We start from the raw sequence: 12,533 nt of genomic DNA on the forward strand, positions 1-12,533 counted from the left end.
GTGCGCGAGCCGAAGCAGGGCGAGGCATTGCCTCACTCGGGAAGCGCAAGGGGTCAGGGAGTTCCCTTTCCTAGTCAAAGAAAGGGGAAACAGACGGCACCTGGAATATCGGGTCAGTCCCGTCCTAATACTGCGCTTTTCCAACGGGCCTGGAAAACGGCACACTAGGAGATTGTGTCCCGCACCTGGCTCGGAGGGTCCTATGCCCACAGAGTCTTGCTGATTGCTAGCACAGCAGTCTGAGATCACACTGCAAGGCGGCAACTAGGCTGGGGGAGGGGCGCCCGCCATTGCCCAGGCTTGCTTAGGTAAACAAAGCAGCCAGGAAGCTCGAACTGGGTGGAGCCCACCACAGCTCAAGGAGGCCTGCCTGCCTCTGTAGGCTCCACCTCTGGGGGCAGGGCACAGACAACCAAAAACTCAGCGAGAACCTCCACAGCCTTAAATGTCCCTGTCTGACTGACAGCTTTGAAGAGAGTAGTGGTTCTCCCAGCACGCAGCTGGAGATCTGAGAACGGACAGACTGCCTCCTAAAGTGGGTCCCTCACCCCTGAGCAGCCTAACTGGGAGGCACCCCCCCAGTAGGGACAGACTGACACCTCATTCAACCGGGTACTCCTCTGAGACAAAACTTTCAGAGGAACTATCAGACAGCTGAATTTGTGGTCTCACGAAAATCCGCTGTTCTGCAGCCACCACTGCCGACACCCAGCCAAACAGGGTCTGGAGTGGACCTCTAGTAAACTCCAACAGACCTGCAGCTGAGGGTCTTGTCTGGTAGAAGGAAAATTAACAAACAGAAAGGACATCCACACCAAAAACCCATCTGTACATGACTATCATCAAAGACAAAAAGTAGACAAAACAACAAAGATGGGGAAAAAACAGACCAAAAAAAACTGGAAACTCTAAAAAACAGAGCACCTCTCCTCCTCCAAAGGAACGCAGTTCCTCACCAGCAACGGAACAAAGCTGGATGCAGGATGACTTTGATGAGTTGAGAGAAGAAGGCTTCAGACGATCAAACTACTCTGAGCTACGAGAGGAAATTCAAAACAATAGCAAAGAAGTTAAAAACTTTGAAAAAAAATTAGAAGAATGGATAACTAGAATAATCAATGGAGAGAAGGGCTTAAAGGAGATGATGGAGCTGAAAGCCAAGTTTCGAGAACTACGCGAAGAATGCAGAAGCCTCAGTAGCAGATGCGATCAACTGGAAGAAAGGGTATCGCTGATAGAAGATGAAATGAATGAAATGAAGAGAGAAGGGAAGTTTAGAGAAAAAAGAATAAAAAGAAATGAACAAAGCCTCCAAGAAATTTGGGACTATGTGAAAAGACCAAACCTACGTCTGATTGGTATACCTGAAAATGATGGGGAGAATGGAACCAAGTTGGAAAACACTCTGCAAGATATTATCCAGGAGAACTTCCCCAATCTAGCAAGGCAGGCCAGCATTCAGATTCAGGAAATACAGAGAACGCCACAAAGATACTCCTCGAGAAGGGCAACTCCAAGACACATAATTGTCAGATTCACCAAAGTTGAAATGAAGGAAAAAATGTTAAGGGCGGCCAGAGAGAAAGGTCGGGTTACCCACAAAGGGAAGCCCATCAGACTAACAGCTGATCTCTCAGCAGAAACTCTACAAGCCAGAAGAGAGTGGGGGCCGATATTCAACATTCTTAAAGAAAAGAATTTTCAACCCAGAATTTCCTATCCCGCCAAACTAAGCTTCATAAGTGAAGGAGAAATAAAATACTTTACAGACAAGCAAACGCTGAGTGATTTTGTCACCACCAGGCCTGCCCTAAAAGAGCTCCTGAAGGAAGCATTAACACGGAAAGGATCAACCGGTACCAGCCCCTGCAAAAACATGCCAAATTGTAAAGACCATCGAGGCTAGGAAGAAACTATAGCAACTAACGAGCAAAATAACCAACTAACATCATAATGACAGGATCAGATTCACACATAACAATATTCACGTTAAATGTAAATGGGCTAAATGCTCCAATCAAAAGACACAGACTGGCAAACTGGATAAGGAGTCAGGACCCATCAGTGTGCTGTATTCAGGAAACCCATCTCACGTGCAGAGACACACATAGACTCAAAATAAAGGGATGGAGGAAGATCTATCAAGCAACTGGAAAACAAAAAAAGGCAGGGGTTGCAATCCTAGTCTCTGATAAAATAGACTTTAAACCAACAAAGATCAAAAGAGACAAAGAAGGCCATTACATAATGGTAAAGGGATCAATTCAACAAGAAGAGCTAACTATCCTAAATATATATGCACCCAACACAGGAGCACCCAGATTCATAAAGCAAGTCCTCAGTGACCTACAAAGGGACTTAAACCCCCACACAATAATAATGGGAGATTTTAACACCCCACTGTCAGCATTAGACAGATCAACGAGACAGAAAGTTAACAAGGATATCCAGGAATTGAACTCAGCTCTACATAAAGTGGACCTAATAGACATCTACAGAACTCTCCACCCCAAATCAACAGAATATACATTTTTTTCTGCACCACACCACACCTATTCCAAAATTGACCACATAGTTGGAAGTAAAGCTCTTCTCAGCAAATGTAAAAGAACAGAGATTATAACAAACTGTCTCTCAGACCACAGTGCAATCAAACTAGAACTCAGGATTAAGAAACTCAGTCAAAACCGCTCAACTACATGGAAACTGAACAACCTGCTCCTGAATGACTATTGGGTACATAATGAAATGAAGGCAGAAATAAAGATGTTCTTTGAAACCAACGAGAACAAAGACACAACATACCAGAATCTCTGGGACATGTTCAAAGCAGTGTGTAGAGGGAAATTTATAGCACTAAATGCCCACAAGAGAAAGCAGGAAAGATCCAAAATTGACACCCTAACATCACAATTAAAAGAACTAGAAAAGCAAGAGCAAACACATTCAAAAGCTAGCAGAAGGCTAGAAATAACTAAAATCAGAGCAGAACTGAAGGAAATAGAGACACAAAAAACCCTTCAAAAAATTAATGAAACCAGGAGCTGGTTTTTTGAAAAGATCAACAAAATTGATGGACCGCTAGCAAGACTAATAAAGAAGAAAAGAGAGAAGAATCAAATAGATGCAATAAAAAACGAAAAAGGGGATATCACCACCGATCCCACAGAAATACAATCTACCATCAGAGAATACTACAAACACCTCTATGCAAATAAACTAGAAAATCTAGAAGAAATGGATAAATTCCTCGACAAATACACCCTCCCAAGACTAAACCAGGAAGAAGTTGAATCTCTGAATAGACCAATAACAGGTTCTGAAATTGTGGCAATAATCAATAGCTTACCAACCAAAAAGAGTCCAGGACCTGATGGATTCACAGCTGAATTCTACCAGAGGTACAAGGAGGAACTGGTACCATTCCTTCTGAAACTATTCCAATCGATAGAAAAAGAGGGAATCCTCCCTAACACATTTTACGAAGCCAGCATCGTCCTGATACCAAAACCTGGCAGAGACATAACCAAAAAAGAGAATTTCAGACCAATATCCTTGATGAACATTGATGCAAAAATCCTCAATAAAATACTGGCAAACCGAATCCAGCAGCACATCAAAATCTTATCCACCATGATCAAGTGGGCTTCATCCCTGGGATGCAAGGCTGGTTCAACATACGCAAATCAATAAATGTAATCCAGCATATAAACAGAACCAAAGACAAAAACCACATGATTATCTCAATAGATGCAGAAAAGGCCTTTGACAAAATTCAACAACGCTTCATGCTAAAAACTCTCAATAAATTAGGTATTGATGGGACGTATCTCAAAATAGTAAGAGCTATCTACAACAAACCCACAGCCAATATCATACTGAATGGGCAAAAACTGGAAGCATTCCCTCTGAAAACTGGCACAAGACAGGGATGCCCTCTCTCACCGCTCCTATTCAACATAGTGCTGGAAGTTCTGGCCAGAGCAATCAGGCAGGAGAAGGAAATAAAGGGTATTCAATTAGGAAAAGAGGAAGTCAAATTGTCCCTGTTTGCAGATGACATGATTGTATATCTAGAAAACCCCATTGTCTCAGCCCAAAATCTCCTTAAGCTGATTAGCAACTTCAGCAAAGTCTCAGGATACAAAATTAATGTACAAAAATCACAAGCATTCTTGTACACCAATAACAGACAAACAGCCAAATCATGAGTGAACTCCCATTCACAATTGCTTCAAAGAGAATAAAATACCTAGGAATCCAACTTACAAGGGATGTGAAGGACCTCTTCAAGGAGAACTACAAACCACTGCTCAATGAAATAAAAGAGGATACAAACAAATGGAAGAACATTCCATGCTCATGGGTTGGAAGAATCAATATCGTGAAAATGACCATACTGCCCAAGGTAATTTATAGATTCAATGCCATCCCCATCAAGCTATCAATGACTTTCTTCACAGAATTGGAAAAAACTACTTTAAAGTTCATATGGAACCAAAAAAGAGTCCTCATCGCCAAGTCAATCCTAAGCCAAAAGAACAAAGCTGGAGGCATCACACTACCTGACTTTAAACTATACTACAAGGCTACAGTAACCAAAACAGCATGGTACTGGTACCACAACAGAGACATAGATCAATGGAACAGAACAGAGCCCTCAGAAATGATGCCGCATAGCTACAACTATCTGATCTTTGACAAACCTGACAAAAACAAGAAATGGGGAAAGGATTCCCTATTTAATAAATGGTGCTGGGAAAACTGGCTAGCCATATGTAGAAAGCTGCAACTGGATCCCTTCCTTACACCTTATACAAAAATTAATTCAAGATGGATTAAAGACTTATATGTTAGACCTAAAACCATTAAAATCCTACAAGAAAACCTAGGCAATACCATTCAGGACATAGGTGTGGGCAAGGACTTCATGTCTAAAACACCAAAAGCAATGGCAACAAAAGCCAAAATCGACAAATGGGATCTCATTAAACTAAAGAGCTTCTGCACAGCAAAAGAAACTATCATCAGAGTGAACAGGCAACCTACACAATGGGAGAAAATTTTTGCAACCTACTCATCTGACAAAGGGCTAATATCCAGAATCTACAATGAACTCAAACAAATTTACAAGAAAAAAACAAACAACCCCATCAAAAAGTGGGCAGAGGACATGAACAGACACTTCTCAAAAGAAGACATTTATGCAGCCAAAAAACACATGAAGAAATGCTCCTCATCACTGGCCATCAGAGAAATGCAAATCAAAACCACAGTGAGATACCATCTCACACCAGTTAGAATGGCCATCATTAAAAAATCAGGAAACAACAGGTGCTGGAGAGGATGTGGAGAAATAGGAACACTTTTACACTGTTGGTGGGACTGTAAACTAGTTCAACCATTGTGGAAGTCAGTGTGGCGATTCCTCAGGGATCTAGAACTAGAAATACCATTTGACCCAGCCATCCCATTACTGGGTATATACCCAAAGGACTATAAATCATGCTGCTATAAAGACACATGCACACGTATGTTTATTGCGGCACTATTCACAATAGCAAAGAGTTGGAACCAACCCAAATGTCCAACAACGATAGACTGGATTAAGAAAATGTGGCACATATACACCATGGAATACTATGCAGCCATAAAAAATGATGAGTTCGTGTCCTTTGTAGGGACATGGATGAAACTGGAAAATATCATTCTCAGTAAACTATTGCAAGGACAAAAAACCAAACACCACATGTTCTCACTCATAGGTGGGAATTGAACAATGAGAACTCATGGACACAGGAAGGGGAACATCACGCTCCGGGGACTGTTGTGGGGTGGGGGGAGGGGGGAGGGACAGCATTAAGAGATACACCTAATGCTAAATGACGAGTTAATGGGTGCAGGTAATCAACATGGCACATGTATACATATGTAACAAACCTGCACATCGTGCACATGTACCCTAAAACCCTAAAGTATAATAAAAAAAAAAAAGAAAAAAAAAAAAAAGAAAAAACACAAAAAAATGAATGAAAGATAAATCTATGACCTCAATCTATGAAACTACTACAAGAAAATATTGGGGAAACTCTCCAGGACTTGATCTGGGCAAAGTTTCTTGAGTAATATCCCACAAGCACAGGCAACCAAAGCACAAATGACAAATGGGATCACATCAAGTTAAAAAACTTCTGCACAGAAAAAAAACAAAAACAACAACAAGGAAAAACCCACCAACAGTGTGAAGAGACAACCCACAGAACGGGAGAAAATATTTGCAAACTACCCATCTAACAAGGGATTAATAACCAGAATATATAAGGAGCTTAAAAAACTCTATAGAAAAAGAGTCTAATAATTCAATTGAAAAATGCGCAAAAGATCTGAATAGAAATGTCTCAAAAGAAGACATACATATGGCAAAAGGTGCTCAACATCATTGATCATCAGAGAAATGCAAATCAAAACTACAATGAGATATCACCTTACCCCAGTTAAAATGTCTTATATCCAAAAGACAGGCAATAAAAAATGCTGGTGAGGATATGGAGAAAAGGAAACCCTTGTACACTCTTGTTGGAATATGAATCAGTACAACCACAGTGGAGAACAGTTTGGAGCTTACTCAAAAAACTAAATGTGGAGCTATCATATGATCCAGCAATCCCACTGCTGGGTATATACCGAAAAGAAAGTAAATCAGTATATCAAAGATATCTGCACTCCTATATTTGCTGCAGCACTGTTTACAATAGCTAAGATTTGGAAGCAACATATGTGTCCATCAATTGATGAATGGATAAAGTAATAGTGGTACATATACACAATGGAGTACTATTCAGCCATAACAAAGAATGAGATCTTGTCATTTGCAACAACATCTGTGGAACTGCAGATCATTATGTTAAGTGAAATAAGCCAGGCACAGAAAGACAAACATCGCAAATTCTCATTTATTTGTGGGATATAAAAATCAAAACAATTGAAATCATGGAGACAGACAGTAAAAGGATGATTACCAGGGACTGGGAAGGCTAGCAGGGATTGATGGTGGAGGGAAGTGGTGATGGTTAATGGGTACAAAAAATAGAATGAATAATGCCTAGTATTAGATAGAACAACAGAGTGTCCATAGTAAAAAAATCTAATTATACATTTTAAAAATAACTAAAAGAGCATAATTGGTTTGTTTGTAATACAAAGGATAAATGTTTGAGGTGATCGATATCCCATATACTTTGATGTGAATATTTCATGTTGCATGCCTGTATCAAAATATCTCATGTATCCCATAAATATGCACACCTACTATGTACCCACAAAAAATTTAAAATTAAAATAACATAAATGAAGTGAAAGCTTTAAACTAGTATACACATTTCACACCTATATTTCAAGCTTGGAAATGCAAATTTGCAAGCAGCAACACAAAAGTATTCATGAAGAATGCATAATTTCTGATATTTATAAAAACATAGCTACCAATACATTTTTAAATACAAAACTGACTACCATATTTGTTAATTTTATGTAGTGAGAGAAGTTCTTTTTTTTTTTTTTTTTGAAACGGAGTCTCGCTCTGTCGCCCAGCCTGGAGTGTAGTGGCCTATGTCGGCTCACTGCAACAGCCGCCTTCCGAGTTCACGCCATTCTTCTGCCTCAGCCTGCCGAGTAGCTGGGACTACAGGCGCCCACCACCACACCCAGCTAATTTTTTGTATTTTTAGTAGAGACAGGGTTTCACCGTGTTAACCAAGATGGTCTCAATCTCCTGACCTCGTGATCCGCCCGCCTTGGTCTCCCAAAGTGCTGGGATCACAGGCGTGAGCCACCGCGCCGGCCAAGAAGTTCATTTTTAAAACAGATACAATTCAGTCTTTAAGTGTTGTGTGAATGACAGCCTTTTTAAAACATGATTTCTTCATTGTTTCAAATCCTTAAGCATGCAAAGGCATTGAACAGGAAATTCCACAAAGGAACCATGGTTGTCTTATTGCATTCAGTTAAGCCAGAGCTGGGAATGCCTCTGGGTCATCCATATCAGGAACAGAAGCACCTGACTTGTCAGTCGTGCTGCTGAGGTTCTGAGGTCCACCACACATTCACCTTGGCTTCCCCTCCCATGTCCTCGAGGGCCAAGGTCTCCAAAACTGATCTCTCGCTGAGATATTGTATCATTTGCTGGCTTTCAAAAATGATGGTTCTTAACGACAAGTTCAGCATGAATCTCTTCACTCTGATTTATGAAGAGCACATCTCTTCTTCCAGTGCCCATCAATCAGTACCTTTGTTTTGTTTTTGGATATTAAATTCTACTTTTGGCCAGTCCTTATTTTGAATAGCATTCCACTTATCCAAAGTCATCTCTTTTGGACCCTCTTTTTTTACCTCTTAAACTTCCTTCTCCTTATTTTCAGTGTCTGCCACTGGATGTTCTTCACCTTCAGGTGTTTCCTAGGTCATATTTGATTAATCCAAGTCAGTTAACTTATCTTTTACAGTTCCCCAGTTGTAACATCCACTACCTCCATGTTTGTCCTTGTGCTTCAGGCCAGATCTATGCCTTCCAGCATGCCTATCAAATTCACATTTACCATAAAAATAAAATCCGTACCCTTGGCCCATTTCACTTTGACAGCCCTCTCTACTTCTTCCAAGGCCACCACAGCCTCGAATGGGTTGGTCAATGATAGGTCTATCAGATAAAAAGTTTCCTTTTTCACCCTTTTCAAGTGGTTTTTCAACTCTTCTGTGGTTGCCTTTCCCCATCTTATCTCAATTATTTTCCCTTCACCTTGAAGTTGTTGATTGGGTCTTCTTCCAATTCACCTTATTCCTTCTTTCTTAACCTCTATGGGCACTATATGTCCTCTTGTCAACCATGCCAACTTTTGGGGCAAGTGAGTTCTTGCTGTCTTTCTGAGACTCTTTATAAAGCTGTTTGTCCATGGCATTGGAGTTGGTCTGGGCCATGGCCTGAGATGAGCTTTTGGCCCCAGCACCCCCAGTGACACCCCCGTTGGCTTATTTTCTCTAGTTCTCAGCTGCACCTTGAATGGTCCAATTCGTCTTCAAAGAACTGGTTAAATGGGTTGATGACCATGCAGGTGAAGCATTCCTGTAAATGGCCAGGCACAATGGTAGCTCGGAGGCATGTTCCTCAATGGATTGCAGCTGGCTGTGCAGAAGCAAGAGCACCTTCTTCAGTTCTTCCCACAAGATCTTATGACACTTTAGATTTTGGCTTCATAATTTGTGGCTAGAAATCCACTATCATTAGGGTATTGGTATTCTCCTAACAGCAATACATCATTTTTCTCTAGCTGCTTTCCATATTTAATACTGTCTTTAGTTTTCAGAAATTTAATTATGATATGTGAATTTCTTTGAGTTTATCTAATTAGAGTACATTCATATTATTGAATCTCTGAATTATTGTTTTGCACCAAGTTTGGGATGTTTTAAACTATTATTTCCCTATATAGTCTTTCAACCCTTCTCTCTTGTGGGGCTACAAAGATGCAAATAATTATATATTTTGTTATTGTCCCATAGGACACTGAGAGTCTTTAAAAAAAAAATCTGTTTCCTCTTTTGTTCAGAATAGGTGAATGCTGTTGATCTATCCTCAAGTTCAGTGACTTCTTTCTCTTACAGTTCATTCAAGCTTTTTTTTCTGTTAATGTATTTTTCTAAAATTTCCATTTTTTATAACTGTTATTTCATTTCAAAATGTTCTATTTTCCATTTGTTTCAGGAGACTTTGTAATGCACTGCTGAAATATTTTTATGATGTGTGCTTTGAAATCCTTGTTAGATAATTCGACAAGTAACAACATCTGATTTGTCTCAATGTTGGCATCAGTTGATTGTCTCTTCTCATTTAAGTTGTGATTTTCTTTATTCTTAGTATGACCAGAGATTTTCAATTGTATCCTGAATATTTATTCTATTATGCCAGCAGACTCTGGGTCTATTTATATCTTTAATTTCATCAGATCTTCATTCTGTTTATAGTCAGCATGCAGATTCTGGTCTACTTTTCTGGACTGTGGTTTCTATGACAGTATATTTTCAGAGCCTTTGTTGTGTTATTTTGTTTTTCTCAGTTTATGTGATACTTATCTCCTACTTGTCCATGACAACAATGGCTCTAGTTGCAGAAGGGATTTTCCTTGGCCAGTGTCTTTCCATTGGAAAAGGGAGTCCCAGGAACCCTGAGATGAAGAGGTTTCCTTACAATATTACCAGTTCCTAAGAATTCCTACCAAGGCCTTCCAGTTGCCCCTGTGTCTCTGGGTGGAAGAGGGTATTTTCAGGCCCATTGGGAAAAAGAGACTTTCTGAGAACGACCGTCCACTGTGGCTGGGCTCTTCCTGCCCATCATACCTGCCTGACACTTTGTATCCCAGCGGGGGAAGAGAGTGTGAGGCCTGTGGGGGAAAGGAGGGTTCTCTGGCTTGGTATTTGTTTTGGCAGGATCTGCCTTACCTGAGGGGGATTGAGAGAGCTTTTTGGGCCAGGACCCTTGTTGAGGTGGGATCTCCTTACCTGGGTCCCACGATTTCCCTTGTATCTCTGAGAAGGGTACGGAACTCTCAGACCCTGAAAAGAGAGACTTTCTGGGCCACACCATTCGTTTTTGCAAGGTCCTTCTTGCCTCTGTCCCCTCAGTATCTCTCAGTGGGGGAAGGAAATTCTCAGTCCTGCAAGAAAGGAAAGCACTTTTTTTGGCTGCTTACTGTTCTTAGGGCTCATAATCAATCCTCCTTGTTGATGATGCCAGACTTCCTTAGTGTGTTGTTAGATGAAAGAATGGGCCTATCTGGACTGCATTCTATGACTGGATTTGGCTTTTGAAAATGCTAGGTCTGAGTCACATTTTGTTCTGTGGGAGGAGGTGTGATGCTCTGCTGCTATGGTGTGTCACCACTCCCGGGGTTTCAAACCAGTACACCTACTTTATCACCTTTTCAGAGTTGTTTGATTGCTTCTTGTATCAGTCCCAGGGTTTTTTATTGTACTTAGTGGAGAGAAGATAAAATGTATCCGTTCCATCTTGTCCAGACTGGAAATTGATAAGTATTTTGATTTGCATTTTCTTTATTACTGGTGAAATTCTACTTATATCCTTCTTTCTTTTCCTCATTTCTACCTCTTTCTTTGTGAATTCTTTGCCCACTACATATTAGGTATCATTCCTGTGCACTTGCTTTTCTGTCATACACGTTTATCACATTTTGTAATTGATAGACTATTTCTTTGAATTTTCCATCGAGACTCTGGCTTCAAGAAATCACCTTTATTTTCCTTTTCAGGTTAATGCCAGCTCCTGGACTAGTTGTTGGCTATTTTATATACTCACTAAAAGAAGCAGGAGAGAGGTAGTCACTAAGTATTTTGTCAATGAATAAAAGAAGGAATTGTAATATAGGTAATTTTAAAAAACTGATATTTGCTCTTCCTTTAAAAACTACAATGTGAAAACACTATATAACTGATTTGGCAGGCTATAATAGTGACAGGTGAAGCCAGCCGGACTTCCTGTGTTGAGTGGGGACTTGGAGAACTTTTCTGTCTTACAAGAGGATTGTAAAACGCACCAATCAGTGCTCTGTGTCTGGCTGGAGGGTTGTAAATGCACCAATCAGCACTCTGTAAAAACACACCAATCAGCACTCTGTGTCTAGCTAAAGGATTGTAAATGCACCAATCAGCACTCTGTAAAATGGGCCAATCAGCACTTGTAAAATGGACCAATCAGCACTCTGTAAAATGGACCAATCAGCAGGACATGGACGGGGACAAATAAAGGAATAAAAGCAGGCCTCCCCAGCCAGCAGCGACAACCCACTTGGGTCCCTTTCCATGCGGTGAAAGTTTTGTTCTTTTGCTCTTCACAATAAATCTTGCTGCTGCTCACTCTTTGGGTCCCTGCCACCTTTAAGAGCTGTAACACTCACCACGAAGGTCCCCCGTTTCATTCTTGAAGTTGACAAGACCAAGAACCCACTGAAAGGAACCAACTCCAGACACAATAGGGTGGTAAGAATTACTTTACCACAAATTATGGCAATAAGCTGTAAAGCAGAGTGTATAGGAGAACCCAACTATTTTTTCTGTATACTTTGACATCATCAAATGTGTGGTTTCTTTCTCACACCAATAAATTTTTTAATTTTTGGTAGACACCAGCTAAGTGTCCTACAATTTAACTAAATCTGACACTATCTATCTGGAGTTAGCACCAGGTTAAGGGTTGAGTTCCACAAGATTGCCCTCACTTTAGATGCCAATCACAAATCCAAGTTGCCATCTGTGCTTATGACCAACCAGCTAGAAAACAGACATTTCCATGATTATCCTCAGGTTTGATCATTTGTTAGAATGGCTCACAGAACCCAAGAAAAGAATTACTAGATTACTTGTTTATTATAAAAAGATGCAGCTCAGAAACAGTCAGATGAAACAGAAACATAGGGCAAGGTATGGAGGAAGGGGCACAGAGCTTCTGTGCCCTATCCAGGCATGCT

General features: G+C 40.5%; 1 pseudogene; it reads right to left on the reverse strand.

Annotated features, from left to right (window-relative positions):
- Positions 1-7,915: 7,915 nt before the first annotated feature.
- Positions 7,916-12,316, reverse strand: LOC129475350 (SERPINE1 mRNA-binding protein 1-like; annotated as a pseudogene).
- Positions 12,317-12,533: the final 217 nt, after the last annotated feature.

Source organism: Symphalangus syndactylus, chromosome X (assembly GCF_028878055.3).
Source record: "Symphalangus syndactylus isolate Jambi chromosome X, NHGRI_mSymSyn1-v2.1_pri, whole genome shotgun sequence".
Taxonomy (NCBI): Eukaryota; Metazoa; Chordata; class Mammalia; order Primates; family Hylobatidae; genus Symphalangus; species Symphalangus syndactylus.